The sequence below is a fragment of the Coffea eugenioides genome, chromosome 10, assembly GCF_003713205.1.
Source record: "Coffea eugenioides isolate CCC68of chromosome 10, Ceug_1.0, whole genome shotgun sequence".
Taxonomy (NCBI): Eukaryota; Viridiplantae; Streptophyta; class Magnoliopsida; order Gentianales; family Rubiaceae; genus Coffea; species Coffea eugenioides.
In genome coordinates this window covers 11,116,741-11,137,930 of record NC_040044.1, presented here as the reverse complement: position 1 = coordinate 11,137,930, position 21,190 = coordinate 11,116,741, and the positions used below count along the sequence as shown (strand labels likewise).

The window sequence follows — 21,190 nt, the reverse complement described above, 5'->3', positions numbered from 1 at the left end:
ATTTTTATTTTATTTTTTTTATTTTTATTTTATTGCTATTTCTTTTTTTTTCTAAGAAAATCATTTTTTACTTTATTTGATATTTCCTTGGCTTTGTAGGAAAAAAGCAGAAAAGAAAACAAAATGAAAAATATCATTTTTTCAAAAAAAGAAAATTTCTGCCCCACGCGCGTGTCATCGCCTTCTTCATTCGTACCAGAAACAGGTACAAAGGAGAGCTGGAATTTGGAGGCATCAAATTTGCATTTTTTTTCCTTTGCTTTTTTCCCAAGTCTGGCCAGTATACAGGCCACCTCACCCTGTAGGATTTATCAAGAAAATTCTGGAAGAAAAGCCATCAAATGGCCCAAAAATAGCCAGCAAAAAACCAACTCTCATCCTCATCATTGAGGTGAGAGTTTTGTGGCTCTCATTTCGTTTAAATAGTAAAAGATGCAGCTTTAGGGCAAGAACGAGGTAAGAAAAGTCGGCTGCACAAAAATCTGAGGTGGGAGAAAAGAGACAGAAAAAGAGAAAGAGAAAGAAAAAAAAAAGGGTTTTGCAGAAATTTTTCGGAAAAAACAAGCAGGCCGACCCATGGTCTTAGAGCTCGATTTTCTCTTTTGATACAGTTCCGTTGGGAGAGATCTTAATTTTTGGGTAATCTAGGATCTTAGTAGAAGAAGTTTCATTTAGAAAGATTTCAAAAAAAAATGCTGCAATCCCTTCGAATTGAGGCTTGAACTTGCTGCAGTCACAATTCTTGAACATTCTTGACGAAAGTTGCTTTCTATTGTTTCAGTTCTTATATCTGTTCTCCTTGAGGTTTACCGCGCTTGTTTGACTCCACAAAGCATCAGAGGTACCCTAGTTCATTCCTTTTCTTTCGTACATGCTTAGATCCGTACCAAATTGGTTGAAAAGTTGCTACACATCATTTGGTTTCTTTTCTCTGCTACTTTCTCTTTCTTGCTGCAGTTCATGTGTTTAATCTTCTGTTGAATCCTGTTTTTCGATGATGACATCTTGTGTTAATGTTTGAGGTTGCATAGCCTTATGTATTTACGTCCGAATTTTGGAAATTATTTTGGTACGGTTTTTGGGCTTGATAAGCTTCTAGAATTGCAAAAAGCTTCGAGGAGCTTGAATGGAATAATTAGGAAATTGCAATTTTTCCCCCCTCGACTTTTGCATAATTACGCTAAGGCTCAAAAAGTTTGTGAAAAATGAATCAAGTCTTCTCTTTTCAAGCCTTCATCTTCTTTTGTATATTTTATGTATGCATTGAGTGATTTATTTCTGGATTTAGGATATAATTAAGGCTTAAATAATTTTGTTGGATATAAATTACCTAGTTAAATGTTTTCTTTTTCTTTTCTTTTGGGGATTTAGGAAAATAATTTAAGAAATGGGCTAAGGTTATTTGTTGGGTTTTGGTAAATGAATTTTCTTTTATTTTTCTTTGAGTTCTGACATGGACTTTAAAACAAAAGCCCAACATTTTTTGTTGGCCCTGTTTTAGTAAAATAAATGGACTAGCCCATCCTTTTCTTCCAGTTTTATTTTGGGCCAAGGAAGTTCAGCCCAGAAAAAGAAACAAGATGGCCCAAAGGGCTTCTAACCTTGAGAAATCAGAACATGAATTTGCAATCAAGCCTCTAATGTTTTAAGTAATTTCACCATGGCTCTAAAAACTTTTGATTTCTTTCAATTACATCATTCATTTAATTGTATTTTAGTCCCTAAACTTTATCATTTATTCAATTTTGACCATTAAATTTTTCAATAATTATAATTTAACCTCAAATACTTTTTTTTGCAATTGGGTCCCTAATAGTTTTATCTCTTAAGTATGATTGTTTAAGTCATTCCATTGTTAATCATGCTTCTTTTAAATGCATTTAATTAGTAAATTTTAGAAATTTTATATTTATTTATATTTCTTTGTAATAATAAAGTGAATTTGCTATAAGTTTGCATTTTCTTTTAAATTGTTAATTAAATTTATGTCTTGACCATTTTGTTGATTTTGGAGTATAAATATGACAAGTTCCACCTCATTTAACCACTACTTTAAGGGAGGTACCCTCTATTATTATTTTAAATTCTTTTATGTGCTCCTATGTGATTTTATGTGTGATTGCATGTCTTAAGTGCTTTTTTTTTTATTTATTCATTCTATTCATTTAAAGTTTTAGTTTGTTTTATTTAATTTTTTATGATTATTTGGGAGGCATTTAAATGCCAAATTGTAATAGATAAGTCTCCAAAAAAATGTATTTAGTTAAGTCAGATAGATTTTATTTTCGCCGCAATGTAATTAGTTAGATAAATGTAATAGATAAATTTATTATTTCCAAAAATTTTCCCTCTAGATTATAGTTAGAACTCCCAATATAATAGATAGTTTTTATTAGTTAGACATTCTGTCCCTCTCGATACCCCATAAATCTAGATTTTGAACCATATAGAAACACCCAAATGTGATAAGTTATAGGTTATATTAGGAAAATTTTTGACTAAATCTCGCAACTAACCTTGGTTAGGTTGAAAGGGTGCCTTAGATCAAATCTTTGTCTTCCCTTTTTTCAAATGTGACTCCCGAACCATTTCTCTTATTTTCAAAAACCTTGAGTCGTCTAAAAGGGTTTATCTATTTTTTATTTAAAATATATTTTGGGTGACTTGGTACATATAAACTCAATACCAAGTGACGAATCTTATTTTTCTTAAAAAAACCCTTTTTAGACTAATACACGCGTGAATTTTTCTTCTTCAATTTCTTACCAGAAACTAGTACATGTGAGCTGGAAATTTTGGGTGTGTTTTGCCTCATTCTTTTTACCCAAGCATATTAGTACAAGAAGCCACGTCATCTCTACAAGAATGATCAAGAAATCTCTAGAAACAAGATCATCAAATGGCTCAAAATAAGCCAACAAAACCCACCTCATCCTCACCATTGAGAAAAGGGTTTTGGACCACTTAATCTCATTTAAAAGAAAGAGAGGGGATTTCTAGAGGAGGAGGACAAGAAAAGGTCGGCAAAAGCAAAACAACAAAAAGAGAGGAAAAGAGAGAAAAATGGGAAGAGAGAAAGAAAAGGAGCAGAAAATTTTGGCTAGAAAATTCTAGAACATGATTGATGGTTCAGCCTCTTTCCCGGCCAAAATCCAATTTCGAATATAGTCTTTAGGGCAATATTTTTATTTCTACACCATCTACGTTTGAAGGGGAGAAACTTTTGTCTAGGAAACTTCCCGAAAAAACATCTCCAGGTCTCTCTAATTTCAACTCAAAATCACCAGCTCGCCAGTACTTGAACATCCTGCTGCAGAAGTTTGGTTGCTTGGTTCTAGCATTTGGATGCACTTTTCTTGAATTTCTCCACGTCTATTTGACTCCATAAAGCAACAAAGGTACTTTCAAATATAGTTACACGTAAAATCCCCATCATCACACGATCCCGCAGCAAAGCCTTGAGAAACTGTGAAAACATGAGTTCCCATTTGGAGCCATCTAAAAGATCCGCAATGATTCTCTCGTCAAACGCTGCAAATCTAGGGGACCAATTGAATGAGATGCTAAATAGATTCAATGAGTTAAGTGCAGAAATGGTGGCACAAAGGCGCATGATGGATCAACTGGTCTCAAACAATGCTAGCGGTGTCGAAAATGACCATGTACCTGTTGACAATAATCAACATGAATTAGAAAATCAACCACCTCAATTCCATAGAAGTAGGACAAATGAAATATAGCCTTATTTCATATATATCCAGTCAATATCTAATATCACATATACATGCCTTTATTCCATAATGTAAACCAAGCACCCATCTTAGATTCAATCGAATTTGAGAATCAATTGTCGAAACATCTACAGGAGTTTACTCCATTCAATTACATATACCTAATGTAACGATCCCACCTCCCCCTAAGGCGAACCAAAGGGTTTAGCGGACCGCCTGCCCAACTCTCGCCGGGACTCATTCACTTACTGCATTCCTCAAGTAAATTATAAGGTACAACTCAAATAATACATCCAATTCTCCAAAATTACATATCATAAGCGAAGCGGAAACTAGTTCTAAGCGTAAAATATAGATTTACATCCGATTCAATTCCAAATATTTATACAAGCCCAAAAGTACATAAACCAAAACCAAAACTAAACTATACAAGATGTACGCCATCCAGCCACACAAAGATCCAAAAACAAGTTCTTCCTTTACTTCGATCCCTGTGGGGAGAAGAAGATAGTAGGGGGTGAGCTAGAAACTCAGCGAGTGACCAGTAAAATCAACAGCCAAGTATATTTCACAATAAAGCATTGATATGATGTCATGATGCAGTAATCAAATGTTCATTTATTGCTCATATGAGCCAGTGAAGTTCTTGTACTTAAATATCCAATGCTCGTTTAAATCAGGTAACCGTGAAACAGAAGTAAGGAGCCATCGGGCTCCAAAGAATATGTAAACAATAGTGGAGACATTGGCTCTAAGCACAAGACTTTCCAGGAACTCATTGGAGCCAAATTATGTCATGGCACACACCCGAACCCAAATGATATGCAATGGAGTAATAAATGCAAGAATTAGTTCAAAAGTAACTTTGGGAATAGTCAAGGGATCACTCACTCCAATTATAGTGCTTCAAGTATTCACGTTCAACTATACTCCAGGTTTGAAGTCCAGATCTACGATAGAAATTCAATTTGAGAACTTTGAAATACGAGTAAGATTCGAAACTTAAACGTTCCGTTCATTAAGAATCAACCAATTGAAATTCATTTGAAAGACATTCGTGAAACACTTGCTCGCTTTTCAAATCGTAAGGTTTTTGTAGTATATATACTTGGAAAACAACACTTGAGTTGAAAGTACAAAGAAATACAAGTTTACATTGGCCATTATATCTTTTCCTCAAGGGTACAAGTTCGTTTAGGTTTTTAACGTATAACCCTCGATAATAAAGTAGTAAAGGTGCTCGCTAGTTTAAGTGATAATCACTTAACCTTTACACAAGTTACAAGTATAGTTTTCTAGTCTTCGAGCGTAAATTCGGGCAGCATGCCCTTTGTGTTTACCTAATTTTCTAGCCATTTAGGCTTCATTATTTTTCCTCAGCCACAACCCAAAGTCACGCATATCATAATTCAGGTCAAAAGCAGTTCCATAGGCTCATAATATCATAAGAATAAGAATCACAATAATAACAAGTGCAGAAATTCAATCTAGCAAAAGACAGATTTGACGTGTGAATGCGGAAATAACATATCCGAGGCTACGCTTATCGGATTAAGGCGCAACCTATGCCGTTTCGAAGCTAAGACACAGGGCTACAATGTTCATGAAGGTCACCTAGTCCAGTTTCTAATGCAACTTAGTCAAATCCTCAAATTACAGAACCAAAATCTAACTCGTCGGCTATTTAACCACATTGCACTGTAATGGTCATATCTCAGGTTATAAAAGTCCGATTCAGGTGTTCTTAAAGGAATTTGAAAGCTAATTCAGAATACTACAACTTTCATGTTTTGGAAAAAAGCTAAATCAGTACGGATCCTAGTGAAAAAAGTGATAAACTGGACAAACTGACGAAACGGACTGCTGGGGAAAAACTTAAAACAGTAAGGGTATTTTGGACTTTTTACGACCTACGTTACTCCGATTGAGCTGAAATTTTGTAGGCACCTATAAAATACCATTCTATACAACTTTCATTCTTTGACCTAAGGCAAATTCGGCCTCTAACATAGGGCTACAAAACCGGACAGAATGATGGGGCAAATTTTCCAGATTCTGGAATTTTTGGTATTTAATGGAACTTTCTCAATTTTCTTGTTCTAATCACTACCAAAGCCCCTTTTATAACCTTATTTACAACATGTGCAATCATACATCAAGTTTAGGCAGAAAACTATGAAACCCTAACTTGCTTATTCATCCCAAATTCATCACAACCACTTGCATAATCATAAAATCAAGCCAAAACTTAAGCTAAAAAAAACATCTTAAAACAAGATTTAAAGCAACAAGGATCATGATCAGATGTTTATACCTCAAAAGCAAGGTTTGGATGAGTGACAGTTCACTCCCTTTGAAATTTCTTGGTTCCTCAAGCTTCCCAACTCACACTTAGCACTTTAATCGGTTTGGAAATTTAATTTGTCACTTGGTTGGTTAGAATCAAGAAGAAGGAATTGTTTCTTGCTCCCACTTTCTCTCTCTCTCTTGGTCGACCAGCTGCTGGAAAATGAAGAGGAAAGTGTAGAAAATTGGTTTAAGAAGGCTAGTTGATCAATTGGACAAGTGTCGCCACCACCACCTTTCATTTTTCTCTTTCTTTTCCTTGTCATTTTAGCCACCAATTTCGGTCAGCCTTAGCTGTAATTTAAGAAGATATTTTGTTCAAAGTCAATAAGCTTGTTTGGTAAGAAAAATGGTGGTCAAGTGGTGCGTTCAATCGGTAGTGTGCGGGACCCGCCGGTTCGCGCCGTTTTTCTTAAAACTCACGTATTAGGGTTTTTACTTCCCATTCACTAACCTTATATCATTGCTACTAATCACATATTATTTCTCACTTAAAAGTCACTTTTACTCTCCAAATTTAATCCTTACTCTGTACCGAAAATTCATCCGGCGAAAAATCGCGAAAACCCTAATTTTGCTCTAAACTTGAAACCGAAGCGTGAAACCCTATTTTCTAGGTTCATTGGCACTTATTGTGGGGTGATTGAGTAGTAGGGCCATTATAAAGTGGTATTTGTCAGAGAAAAGGGAATTTTAAGAAAAATATAAGGAATTTCCACGGCTTCTGGCCGGATTCCCCACAAAACACTATTCACCAGAAATTTTTCCCTTTTCTTCTGCCTCGGGGCGTTACAACTCCCCTCCTTAAAAGAATATCGTCCTCGACATTCCAACTTGTACTAATCAGATGAAAATAGTTCTCGAAAGTCGATCACGTATTAAGAATCATTTCAATCTCGCTTATCATAATCAAATACTAATCAGATCAAATATCTCAAAGGTCAATCACATACTAAGAATCACTCATCACAATCAAGTACTAAAAGTACTCCAATCCAACTTATCAAATAATCTTGATCCAATAGATAGTCAGACGAGTAACTGGATACATATACAAAAGGGGGCTCGAAATTAGACTTAAAGTCCCTGATATTTGGAAAAACAATCCTGGACATAACGGTGTCTCAGGTCAGAAATTACCCCTGGTGGTGGTTGAAAACACAACAAGCTAGTACTCAGCTATACTTCACCAGAAAGTCTCAGGAATTTGTCCCCGGTGGTGCTTGAAAACACAACAAGCTAGCACTCAGCTATACTTCACCAGAGCCTCAGATGCAAGATTTTGTCCATGGCGGTGCTGGACAACACAACAGGTTAGCACAACGGCTATACCTCGCCAAAGTCTAATTACAAAGTACAAAATGGCGTACATCTTGTATAGTTTAGTTTTAGTTTTGGTTTGTGTACTTTTGGGCTTGTATAAATATTTGGAATTGAATCGGATGTAAATCTACATTTTACGCTTAGAACTAGTTTCCGCTTCGCTTATGATATGTAATTTTGGAGAATTGGATGTATTATTTGAGTTGTACCTTGTAATTTACTTGAGAAATGTAGTAAGTGAGTGAGTCCCGGCGAGAGTTGGGCAGGCGGTCCGCTAAACCCTTTGGTTCGCCTTAGGGGGAGGTGGGGTCGTTACAAATGGTATCAGAGCTTAGGCTTCAGATCTTTGTAGTGTATCCTAGGCTTAAAGTTTAGGATGCCGGACTGTGGGATTGGTTTTATGAGTAATTATAGTTTTGAGATGATTTTTCTAGTATTGGATAGTTTTTGAAAAATTAAGGATATATAAAGGACGTGGGACCCACTAGTGCGAAAAGTTCGGAAACATTCGGCCAATTAGGTTAAGTTTCGGATACTGGTTGAAATTTATCGGGTGTTAAGAGATAAGTAGAGGATGTGAAGTGATTGATGTGAGAGGAAAAAAGAAGGATAGGAATGCATTAATGAAGTGACACTTATCATGTTGGGATTGGTGGTAACTTTTTGACTACTATTCAATGTTTTACCCTTTGATTAAATAAACCAAAAACTAACCAAAAATCACCATTTTCTTCTCTATCTTGGCCGGCCACCTTGAGCTTAAGAAGGAAGAAAACTCTTCAAAATCTTGGCTACCATCTAGCTCAAATCTTCCAAAACAATTGCTTGATCTTGTTTCTACTCCATAAAATCTCTCCATTTGGTGCTAGTAAGTGATTTGGTGAAGTGTTTAAGGAAGCTAAGGTGTCCTACAACTCTCCCTCTCTTGTTTACTAGGTGAGTAGTGATTGAACTTTTTCCTACACTTAATGAAGCTTAACTTGTGCCTAGTGGTAGCTAAAGGGATGAATTTTGTGGTTTATTTCTTGCTTTTGGATGAATTGATGAAGTTTTCAATTTATTGGTGATTTTTCTGGTTTAATGTGATCATGATGTTGTGGCTATCTATGATGGTTGGAAATAATGGTTAATGACTCTAGTAGGTGTACATGATTGGTATTTGCAACCAATTTTTGGTTTGGAAGAAATTTCAGAAAACTAGGGTTCTTGAGGGGGGCATTCTGTCTGAAATTTTAGGTCCTAGATAGAGGCCGAATTGGCCATTTCTTAAAACATGAAAGTTGTAGGTATTGATGTGTGTGAGGTGTCTGTAAAATTTCAGGTCAATCGGAGTTGTGTGGAGTGAGAAAAGTCGAAATTACTATTGCTGTTCTGGGTTCATCAGGATGTAAGAACTGCATCTGTAATTGATGATTTTGGCTGGAATTGCTTTGGATTTGGTTGTTGAGGTCTTCTGATGAAATGTATCTTGATGTCTTAGCTACCGTATGCCTTTGGAATCAATGAATTTGGACTTGTATAGACTGAGTTGGACTAATTACAGCATAGTGTAATTTGTAAACCTGCAATTAAGGTTCTGGTTTGGTATTTTGCATATTTGACCTAGTTTTGCTAGGAATTGGACTGAGTGACCTTCTACATTGTTGTAGCCCTGTTTCTTAGCTTCGAAACGGTGGGTCTTGTACCCTCATCCGATAATCGTAGTGAAATCGGTGCCATTACCGCAAAATGAGGACAAAACTGTTTTTTTTCAGGGCAAAAGTTAATTGCATTTCCGGATTTTCTGGTTGCCTATGATGCTTGTATATGTTTATAAAACCCTATTGGGGTTGTGATTGGCATCGCTTTATGACTCGTTATTGAGTCTCATTGTACTTGTTTGCGTGTTCTAGGGCGTGACGGTGATTCACGAAATACTTTTGACGGACGTGCATGAAACAACACTTACTTGATGGGTGAGTATGCTACTCACTTGAATGTTACAATGTGGCTTTGCTATATGTGATTTTGATGCCTTGAAGGATTATTTGGCTATTGGAATTGATTGAGATGAGGGTGTACTTGATCGCCCTCACCCCTTGTGATACCGTTAATGACTGTTTACCGCTTCACTGATATACTGCACTTCCTATATGAGATATTGAATTCACTTCATGAAAAACTGATTTGGTGTCGTTTGGACGAGTATCCAACGGCCTTACTGTACTACTGAGCTCAACCCCGTTGGTAGTCAATTGAATCGAGCCGGCGGGGGTTTGGTCGTGAAAATTGACATGCCACGGGGACTGTACTGGGGAATCTTGTAGTAATGAGACTCTTGATTCCGGTAAACTCGAGTATTACCAAAAGCTACTGATTGGAGTGCGGGCCCGGTTGGGGTATGTTTGGTGGAAGGGATGGGAGTGAAGTGGGTTCTACGGTTGGTACTCATAAACGTTGACGGAGAGTCAATGAGATTGGATCAAGAATGTAAGCGTGGAAATGGGCTCTTGAGAGCCGTCCGTATCCTTTTACCGACTTGTTTTACTTCTTAATTGTGTACTTGAAATGAAAGATTATGCTTATGTGATCTTTGTTGCTTATGTGGTAGTAAGTCACTGGGCTTAAGCTCATTCCATTCCATTTGTTTTCCTTACAGGAAAATGACCACTTTTGGAAAGGTTATACTTGTTGGTTGTCAAGTTGAGCTCATGTAAATGTATGTTTTGGATAGCTCTTTGAATGAAACCCTAATGTGTATTGGGTTCACTTTCTTTTGATTGGCAAACCGAACATGTACATTCGTAATGAATGGTTTTTGATATGCCGCTTTGGCTTGTAAATGTTACATTTCAATGTATGTATGTTTGGTTGATATTTGGTTGAATTTCGGATCAACTCGTATTTCAAACGGCAAAAGAAAAATTTTGGCTACTCTCGGCCTAGTATTTGGATTCTGACGTGGCCGGTACTGTTCATCATCGGCTTCGATTTTTGTTTTTTTTTATTTTGTGATTTTGACTTGTTTACGCGCGTGGGTATGTTCCGGAACGTATTAGATCGACGTGAACTGATCCGTAGACCTGGCGAGAGTTGGGCAGGTAGTCCGCTAACCCCTTTGGCACAGCCCCACTTTCCCCTAAGGCGAACCAAAGGGGTTAGCGGACTGCCTGCCCAGCTCTCGCCAGGACTACGGATCAGTTCACGTCCATCTAATACGTTCCGGAACATACCCACGCGCGTAAACACTTAGCTTCCCAAAACACTTCACCAAACCACTTACTAGCACCAAATGGAAAGGTTTTATGGAGTAGAAACAAGATCAAATGGTTGGATGGTTACACTCAAGCAAAATGGAAGCAAGAATCTTGGAGAGTTTTTCTTTCTTCTTGGCTAGAGAGGGCCGGCCACAAAGGTGAAAGAAAGAGTGAATTTTTGGTAAATTTTGAGATATTTAATCAATTGGTAAGAAAGGTCAAAAAGTCAAATAAGTTACAACCACTCTTAAGGTGACACATGTCACTTCATTAATGCATTCCTATCCTTCTTTTTTCCTCTCACATCAATCACATCACAACCTCTACTTATCTCTTAATACCCGATAAATTTCAACCAGTATCCGAAACTTAACCTTATTGGCCAAATTTTTCCGAACTTTTCGCACTAGTGGGGCCCACGTCCGTTATATATCCGTAATTTTTCAAACACTATCCAATACTAGAAAAATCATCTAAAAAACTATAATTACTCATAAAATTCACCAGGAAAATTTCCTAAGCCAGAAAATGCAGAAAACATGCCATTAAAGGGGAAAAACCCTAGGAAAATTATTAGGGAAAAAATACGGTTCTCACACTCTCTCCCCCTTAAAAGAATTTCGTCCTCGAAATTCCTTATCATTGACTACTCCGGGATTAAATTGAGCATTATACTTAGCTAACAGATCTGTACCCCTTCACTGGCCAGGTTCAGTAAATTATTACCTTCCACGTCCTCTAATAGGTCAAAGACTATTTAGCATTAGGGTTTACTTGCGGTTCCAGATTGGGTCCAGTAGAGGTTTCCCCCGTACCCCTACCCGGTGTGGGTTGTCTAGTTCCGCGCCCACATCCCCGACCACTCCGTGTACCTTCCATGAGTTTTACTTGGTCTAGGCAATAATACTAAACCAAAATAAGCACGATGCATGTGAGTAACACTCAAAACTTTTATAATAACACACATTTATACACTCCAAACAAGATCAAAACATATATATACAAGCCGGTCAAAATTAAGCCACACACATATATACAGCCAGTTAAGTCAAGTACAAACATAGACGATCCACCGAGGAATGGCCTTTCTAGTTCACCAAATCCTTTCTAACCTAGGCCCTCATATCTTTCGTATCCGGGCGCAAGAATCCCATCTAAGATAATTCACAACTCGAGCCGGCCGGTCCCAAGAGTAAACCATCTTTATTAAAGATTCCTACCCGACATACATACCTAGCTTCCTCGAGTCCCATGATAATGATTCGCACACTTATCACATGCCCGGTTCATAACTTATGCTCAAACGAGCACTTAGACATATTCATGAAATTAGGACCACAACACCACTTGGCCCAGTCTCACTCCGCGCAGAGACCACGCGAAGTGGCTCTGATACCACTTGTAACAGCCCCACTTTCCCCTAAGGCGAACCAAAGGGGTTAGCGGACTGCCTGCCCAACTCTCGCCAGGACTACGGATCAGTTCACGTCGATCTAATACGTTCCGGAACATACCAACGCGCGTAAACAAGTCAAAATCACAAAATAAAAAAAAATGAAAATTGAAGCCGATGATGAACAGTACCGGCCACGTCAGAATCCAGATACTAGGCCGAGAGTAGCCAAAATTTTTCTTTTGCTGTTTGAAATACGAGTTGATCCGAAATTCAACCAAATATCAACCAAACATACATACATTGAAATGTAACATTTACAAGCCAAAGCGGCATATCAAAAACCATTCATTACGAATGTACATGTTCGGTTTGCCAATCAAAAGAAAGTGAACCCAATACACATTAGGGTTTCATTCAAAGAGCTATCCAAAAGATACATTTACATGAGCTCAACTTGACAACCAACAAGTATAATCTTTCCAAAAGTGGTCATTTTCCTGTAAGGAAAACAAATGGAATGGAATGAGCTTAAGCCCAGTGAGTTACTACCACATAAGCAACAAAGATCACATAAGCATAATCTTTCATTTCAAGTACACAATTAAGAAGTAAAACAAGTCGGTAAAAGGATACGGATGGCTCTCAAGAGCCCATTTCCACGCTTACATTCTTGATCCAATCTCATTGACTCTCCGTCAATGTTTATGAGTACCAACCGTAGAACCCACTTCACTCCCATCCCTTCCACCAAACATACCCCAACCGGGCCCGCACTCCAATCAGTAGCTTTTGGTAATACTCGAGTTTACCGGAATCAAGAGTCTCATTACTACAAGATTCCCCAGTACAGTCCCCGTGGCATGTCAATTTTCACGACCAAGCCCTCGCTGGCTCGATTCAATTGACTACCAACGGGGTTGAGCTCAGTAGTACAGTAAGGCCGTTGGATACTCGTCCAAACGACACCAAATCAGTTTTTCATGAAGTGAATTCAATATCTCATATAGGAAGTGCAGTATATCAGTGAAGCGGTAAACAGTCATTAACGGTATCACAAGGGGTGAGGGCGGTCAAGTACACCCTCACCTCAATCCATTCCAATAGCCAAATAAGCCTTCAAGGCATCAAAATCACATATAGCAAAGCCACATTGTAACATTCAAGTGAGTAGTATACTCACCAATCAAGTAGGTGATGTTTCATGCACCGTCGTTAAAAGGACGTCGTGAACTCCCGTCACGTCCTAAAACATACAAACAAATACAATGAGACTCGATAACGAGTCATAAAGCCATGCCAATCACAACCCCAATAGGGTCTCATATGTATATATAAGCATTATAGCAAACCAGAAAATCAGGAAATGTAACTAACTTGGCCCTAACAACAAAAACAGTTTTGTCCTCATTATGCGGTAATGGCACAAATTGCGCTACGCTTATCGGATGAGGGTGCAAGACCCACCATCTCGAAGCTAAAACACAGGGCTACAATAATGTAGAAGGCCACTCAGTCCAAATCCTAGCACAACTAGGTCAAATATGCAAAATACCAAACCAGAACCTTAATTGCAGGTTTACAAATTACACTATGCTGTAATTAGTCCAACTCAGTCTGTACAAGTCCAAATTCATTGATTCCAAAGGCATGCGGTAGCTAAGAAATCAAGCTACATTTCATTAGAAGACCTTAACAACCAAATCCAAAGCAATTCCAGTCAAAACAGCCGATTACAGGCGCAGTTCTTACATCCTGATGAACCCAGAATAGCAACAGTAAATTCGGTTTATCTCATTCTACACTACTCCAATTGCCCTGAAATTTTACAGGCACCTTTAAAACATCAATACCTACAACTTTCATGTTTTAAGCCAAGGCCAATTCGGCCTCTAACCATAAGATACAAAATCGGACAGAATTGGGGATATAAAACCCTAACTTTCTCAAATTCCTTCCAAACCCAAAATTGATTACAATTATCTATCATATACGCCTACTAGAGTCATTAAACATCAATTCCCATCATCAAGGATAGCCACAACATCACATTCATATTAAACCAGAAAATTCATCAATAAATTGAAAACTTCACCAATTCATCTCAAACCAAGAAATAAACCACAAATTTCAGCACTTTGGCTACCACTAAGCACAACTTAAGCTTCATTAAGTGTAGGAGGAAGTTCAATCACCACTCACCTAGTAAACAAGAGAGGGAGAGTTGTTGGACACCTTAGCTTCCCAAAACACTTCACCAAACCAGTTACTAGCACCAAATGGAAAGGTTTTATGGAGTAGAAACAAGATCAAATGGTTGGATGGTTACACTCAAGCAAAATGGAAGCAAGAATCTTGGAGAGTTTTTCTTTCTTCTTGGCTAGAGAGGGCCGGCCACAAAGGTGAAAGAAAGAGTCAATTTTTGGTAAATTTTGAGATATTTAATCAATTGGTAAGAAAGGTCAAAAAGTCAAATAAGTTACAACCACTCTTAAGGTGACACATGTCACTTCATTAATGCATTCCTATCCTTCTTTTCTCCTCTCACATCAATCACATCACAACCTCTACTTATCTCTTAATACCCGATAAATTTCAACCAGTATCCGAAACTTAACCTTATTGGCCGAATTTTTCTGAACTTTTCGCACTAGTGGGGCCCACGTCCGTTATATATCCGTAATTTTTCAAACACTATCCAATGCTAGAAAAATCATCTAAAAAACTATAATTACTCATAAAATTCACCAGGAAAATTTCCTAAGCTAGAAAATGCAGAAAACATGCCATTAAAGGGGAAAAACCCTAGGAAAATTATTAGGGAAAAAATACGGGTTCTCACACCTAACCTATCCGAACCAACCCATTTTTATGAATTCTATTTTTTGTAAACTCTTTTCCCCCCTCCTCCACCTTTGTCCCATCTTTCACAAGTCCACCTGTGGGTGCCTTTACTTACCTCATCCCTAGTTTACTACACACATATCTGAACAGTGTCTTAGTCAACCACACTAACAATCAAATTTCCCAAAGTTATCCACAAATCAACCTGAACATCCCATCTAACCCTCAAGGGCCCCATCACCCTGTCACAGAGCTATTCATGTTGGATACCGCCTTTCAAGGGAAAGTGAAAATAGATGAACTCTCTGCTTCGATTGATAAGAAATTGCTAAAGAGGTTAGATTGATTTGATAAGTTTATGAAAAAAAGCCAAGGATTGAACAAGCATAGAGGTTTGGACTATAATAAACTGTGTCTCTTTCTGAATATGCAATTGCCTTTGAGTTTCAAAACTCCTAAATTTAGTAAGTACAATGGAATCGAAAATCCTAAGACGCATCTTAAAATGCAAACAACTTGGCAAATCTGTGGATGATGAAAACTTACCGGTGCAATTGTTCCCTGAAAGTTTGGAGGGCAACGCTCTGGATTAGTATTCTAATTTGAAACCTGAAGAGATAAAAACTTGGTTGGATCTGTTTATAGTTTTCGTGAAGCAATACGAGTACAACTATGAGTTTATGCTGACAAGAACAACGCTTGAAGAAACCAAGAGGAAACCATCAGAAGATCATAAGACATATGCTAATTGTTGGAGGAAGTTGGCCGATAAGGTGGAGCTCCCAATGACTGAAGAGGAAATTGTCTACACCTTTATTAAGCCACATGATCCACCGTATTTTGAAAATTTTTTTGCATGACTAGTAGTTCATTTGCAGCTATTGTCAACAAACTCGAAAAATTCGGTGAGTTTGTGAAGGCAGGAAAAATTATTAATGTGTCACCTTAGAAAGTACGGTTGGAGGCCCTGCAGATTCAAAACAATCCTGGAAAGAAACCTCAGTTCAAGAAAAAGGAAGGAGAAACTTATGTGGGATCAAGACCTTTCTTTTAGACCAAAATTCAAAACCACTATACATACTCACCTCCTTACTACTCAAACCTCTGACCGATTTACCACACCATTGTCAACCCTCCTTGTCCTCGACTAAATTACAGAAGTACACCCGCACCACCTTTTTAGACTTCTCAACCAAACTTGCAAATTCGACCCCGACTCCCTTATAATCCAAGACTCATTCTACCAAGTAACCAAACCTATAACCATACCCAAATCAATGAAACTCAAAATCAAAACTAGTATCAAACCTTTATCAATTTGGGTCGACCTATCGACCAATTATATAAGCAACTCAAGGCTACTGGCACGATTGACATTATGCCTCCTCAGACCCATCTTAGGGGTGTTCCCATTGATTATGATTTTCAAGCCATTTGTGTCTATTATTTTGGGAGTTCTGGTCACTCTATTGCCAATTTTTGAGTATTGAAGCACAAAATTCAAGATATAATTGACACTGGAGATATAGTTTTAAGAAGGAGAAGCGAGTAAGGGCCGAATATTAGCAAGAATTCTCTTCCTGAACATAAGAGCATTGTGGGGGCTATCACCATTGATGAGGAGTTTGAAGAGTTAGTCCAATATATTATGAACGAGACTGAGGTAGTTGGGATAATTGAGAAGCCATTTATACTAAAAGAAAGACTCTCTGAAATTAGTAGGGATCCTTACATCTTAGACTTGTCACCCTTTGATGTGAATCGTTAGAACCCGTGGTACTTGAATTTTCCGAGCAATCACTTGTTCATAACTTGTAAGAAGTACCATGAGATTATAGTGAACACACCTTATTGATTAGGGATATAGAGATGCCAAAGGAGGAGGTAACTGCCGTTACCGAATTTGGAAATATTGTGGGCAATTTTAAAGTTTTTGCCCAACCAAAAGAGAGGAAGAACGCTCTATCATTGAAGTCATGTGTGACTAAAAAGGAAGCACTGGATTTTCTCAAGTTGTTGAAGAGGAGTGAGTACAAGGTTATGGAACAGTTGGACAAAATGCTTGCCCAAGTCTCTATTCTGGACTTGCTTTTAACTTCTGAGTTACATAGAGAAGCACTGCTTAGAGTTTTGAGCGAGACTCAAGTACCAAAAAATATTTCAATTGATAAGTTCGCTCACGTTATGGAGAATGTTTTGGCCTCCAATCATATAACTTTTTCTAATGAAGATTTAACTCCGAAGGGGATCGGATACAATAAGGTATTATATATCTCAGTACGGTGCAATGGAAAGTTGTTGCCCAAAGGTCTGATAGATAATGGATTTACTTTGAATATCTGCCCGTGAAATACTCTTACAAAGTTTGGACTTCATGATGCTAGGCTTCGCCCATCAGCAACTATAGTAAGAGGATTTGATAGTGCAAAGAGAGAGTCAATGGGTGAAGTGGACCTGGAGTTAGAGATAGGATCTGCTCAGTTTCAAGTTGCTTGCCAAATCATAGATTTCCAAAATGTCTACAACGTCTTGCTTGGGTGACCCTGGATCCACACCTTTAATTCTATGTCATTTTTGCTGCATCAGATACTGAAATTTATTGTAAACAATCAGTTAATTATCGTATTCACCAAAGATGATTGCACCATTATTGTCGATTCGAGTTTGAGTGGAGAAAGTAGTAGAAAATGTCTTATTTATCTTCACCATATGGCTGATATTGTATCAGTCAGATGGGTATGCAAAGAAAGACAGATGTACCTGAAACTAGAGTCATGATGGCCAAGGAGATGATCCAAGAAGGGTATGAAATAGGTAAGCTTCTTGGATGGAATCTGCAAGGTATCTTGGAGCCAATACAGCTTTTGGGTAAGAAAGATACATTTGAATTGAGATTTCAGCCAACCACTAAGGACAAAAGAGAGATACAAGGCCGCAAGAAAGTGGAAAAGAAAGGAAAGCAGATTGTCATGAGTATCCTGCCATTGCACTACACCTTTCCTCGTCCGTTAGGGATAATTCTCTCTGAATTAGATGAGGAGAACTCGATTGAAGAGATTGAGGTAGATCTGTCTCAACTGTTCATTAGAGCCACTTGCGAGGATGAACCGTTGGAAGATGTGGAGTTCCCAATAATTCCTAAAGGAGCTATGCAAAATTGGACCGTTGACTATCTTCCCTCTAGAAAGGAATTTTGATGGCCAAAAATAAAATTGTTTGACCCTTCAGATATCACTATTCTAGAATTTAATGATTGCAAACTCGATATCTCTCACGAATTTGAAATTATGGAGTCCAAAATTCAAAACAAGAATAATAGCAAGGAGGAACCTGAGTCTATTTCAAAGATTCTTGAACACTATAAAGAAAAATTCAAACCAAACTTAGAAGAGACAAAAATCATTAACATTGGCACTAAGACGAAGGCCAAAGAAATCAAAATCAGTGTGCACTTGAATAAGGAGCAAAGAAAAGAGATGATTGAATTCTTAATCATGTTTCAAGATGTATTTGCATGGTCGTATGATGAAATGTTCAAAATTTCTACAAATATAGTGATTAACAGACTGTCCACTAATCCAAATTTTCTACCAATAAAGCAAAAATCATGCAAATTTAAGCTAGATATAAGTCTCAAAATCAAGGTGCATATCGAGAAGCAACTCAATGTCAAAATTATCATGATGTCTCATTATCCCATTTGATTTTCAAATTCCGTATATGTTCCAAAGAAGAGTGGAGAAGTACGGGTGTGTGTCGATTATAGGGATCTCAACAACCAGTTTGAAGAACGATTTTTCACTGTCAAATATTCACATTTTTTCTGGACAACACTGTTGGATACGAAATCGAATCTTCTAGTGATTGTTTTTCCCAGTTTTATCAGATTTTGATGGTAGAAGAGGACAAGAGAAAATTGCTTTCATCACTCTGTGGGAATGTTCTGCTATCAGGTAATACCTTTTGGGTTGAAAAATATCGGAGCAACCTATCAACGGATTATGATCACCTTATTCCATGATATGATTCACAAGGATATAGAGGTTTATGTGGACAATATTATCATTAAATCTAAGAAATCTGAAAATCATCTGATCGATTTAAAGAAATTGTTTGAAAGGTTAAGAAAGTACAATTTAAAGTTAAACCCTGCAAAATGCGCTTTTGGAACTCCCGCTGGTCAGTGTTATGGTTTATTATTAGTAAAAAGAGAATAGAAATTGATCCTGCAAAAATCAAAATAATTCGAGAGATGTTCATACCAAAATTTCAAAAAGATGTGAAAAGTTTCTTAGGAAAAATTAATTTGATCGGTAGGTTTATTACCCAGTTGATGTCTACATGTGAGTCTTTGTTCAAATTATTAAAAAAGAATGCGTCGATGAACTGGAATGAAAAATGTCAGCAGGCTTTTGATAAGATTAAAGATTACTTATTACACCCTTCGATGTTAGTGCCGCCCAAATCGGACCGATCTTCGATTATATATTTTTCAGTGCTGGATGAGGCTGTAGGATGTGTTTTGGGACAACATGATGATTCTGGGAAGAAGGAACAAGCCGTCTATTACCTCAGTAAGAAGTTTACTGCATACAAGACCAATTATTCTTTTCTTGAGAGGAGTTATTGTGCTTTAGTTTGGGTAGTTCAGAAGTTGAGACACTACTTACTCAGTCACACTACTTATCTCATTTTTCGTTCTAACCTTTTGAAATATTTGTTGGGAAAGTTGATACTAACACGGTGTATGGCAAAATGGCAGGTGATCCTTTCTGAATTTGATATCATTTTCACTACATATAAAGCAATCAAGGGGCAAGTTATAGCAGATCATTTGACCAAAAATTTGAAGAAAGATGATTACCAGCCATTACATACCTATTTTCCTGATAAGGAGATCTTATTTATTGGCATATCGAAAGATATGAATGAATAATGCTCTGGGTGGAGACTGTTCTTTGATGGTACATTATCCTGCTGTGACTAAGTTACAATTTTATTGCACCAACAACATAGCTAAGTACAAAGTTTGCATTTTTGGTTTTAAAATGGTATTGAAAATGAAGATAAAAGACTTGATGGTGTTTAGTGATTCTGATTTACTTGTGCATCAAACACTCAAGCAGTGGGTAACTTGAGACTCAAAAATCATGTCGTATCATTGTAGTTTATTCAATTTGGCTAATAAGTCCAGAAATTTGGAGTTCAGGTATATTTCTCGCACTCGTAATATTTTCGCCGATGCTTTAGCCACTTTATCTTCCATGATTCAACATTCAGATAAGTTAGTAATTGAATCCATACAGATTCAACTTCAGGAAAAATCTACGTATTGTCTAGTTGTGAAAAAAGTTTCTGATGATCATCTCTGGTATAGTAATATCAAAGAATTCATAAAGACAAGATCTTACCCTCCGGGTGCCGAATCAGTTGTTAAAAGTTTCTTGCGCAAAATGTCATCAAAATTCTTCTTAAGTGGGGATGTGTTATATAAGAAGATATCATATTTGGACCTTCTGATGTGCATTGATGAAAGGAAACTGATTATATGATGAAAGAAATGCACAGTGTGTATGCGGACCATGCATGAATGGGCATTTATTGGCTAAAAAGATCATAAAGACAAGATATTTCTGGTTCACTATGGAACATGACTGTGTAGATTTTGTTAAAAAATGCATAAAGTGCCAAATGCATGCCGCTATTATACGTGCCCCTCTTACAGAACTACATAGTATGACTGCTCTTTGGTCATGCTCAATGTGGGTGATTGGAGCTATTGATCTTTCTGTCTCAAATGAACATCGATTCATCCTGATGATGATTGAATATTTTATCAAATAGGTCGAAATAGTATCTTACAAGCATGTAACCAAGAAAGTAGTAACCAGATACGCCAATCACTGGCAATACAAGAAATCTCAATAATGACACGATAGATGGATTATATGAACAATTCAAGATCAAACATTGAAATTCTGTTATCTACATGTCTCTGATAAATGGAGCTGTGGAGGCCATAAACAAAAACTTGAAGAAGATTATTCGCAAGATGATAGAAAGACACCGAGATTGGCATGAAAGTTACCTTATGCATTAATGGCTTATCGAATTGCAATCAGAATTTTTATTGGGATAACGTCTTACTCATGTATGGAATGAAAGCAATATTACCCGCAGAGGTTGAGATCCCATCTTTACACATTTTAACGGAAGCTCAATTGGAGGAAGTTGAATGGATCAAACAACGACGTGAGCAGCTATCTCTGATTGATAAAAAGCGGTTAAATGCTGTTTGCTATGGATAATGTTATCAA

At 37.3% G+C, this 21,190-nt stretch overlaps 1 protein-coding gene and 1 long non-coding RNA gene across 2 annotated transcripts in view; both read left to right on the top strand.

The window, feature by feature from the left end:
- Positions 1 to 21,190, top strand: part of LOC113750100 (germin-like protein subfamily 1 member 18) — a 29,996-nt gene that overhangs the window by 451 nt on the left and 8,355 nt on the right. The gene's annotated exons all lie outside the window — the stretch shown is intronic.
- On the top strand, positions 511 to 20,007 carry LOC113750101. Its single transcript, XR_003464628.1, has 3 exons — positions 511 to 841; positions 19,370 to 19,447; positions 19,636 to 20,007. It is a non-coding gene; the product is annotated as an uncharacterized LOC113750101 (long non-coding RNA).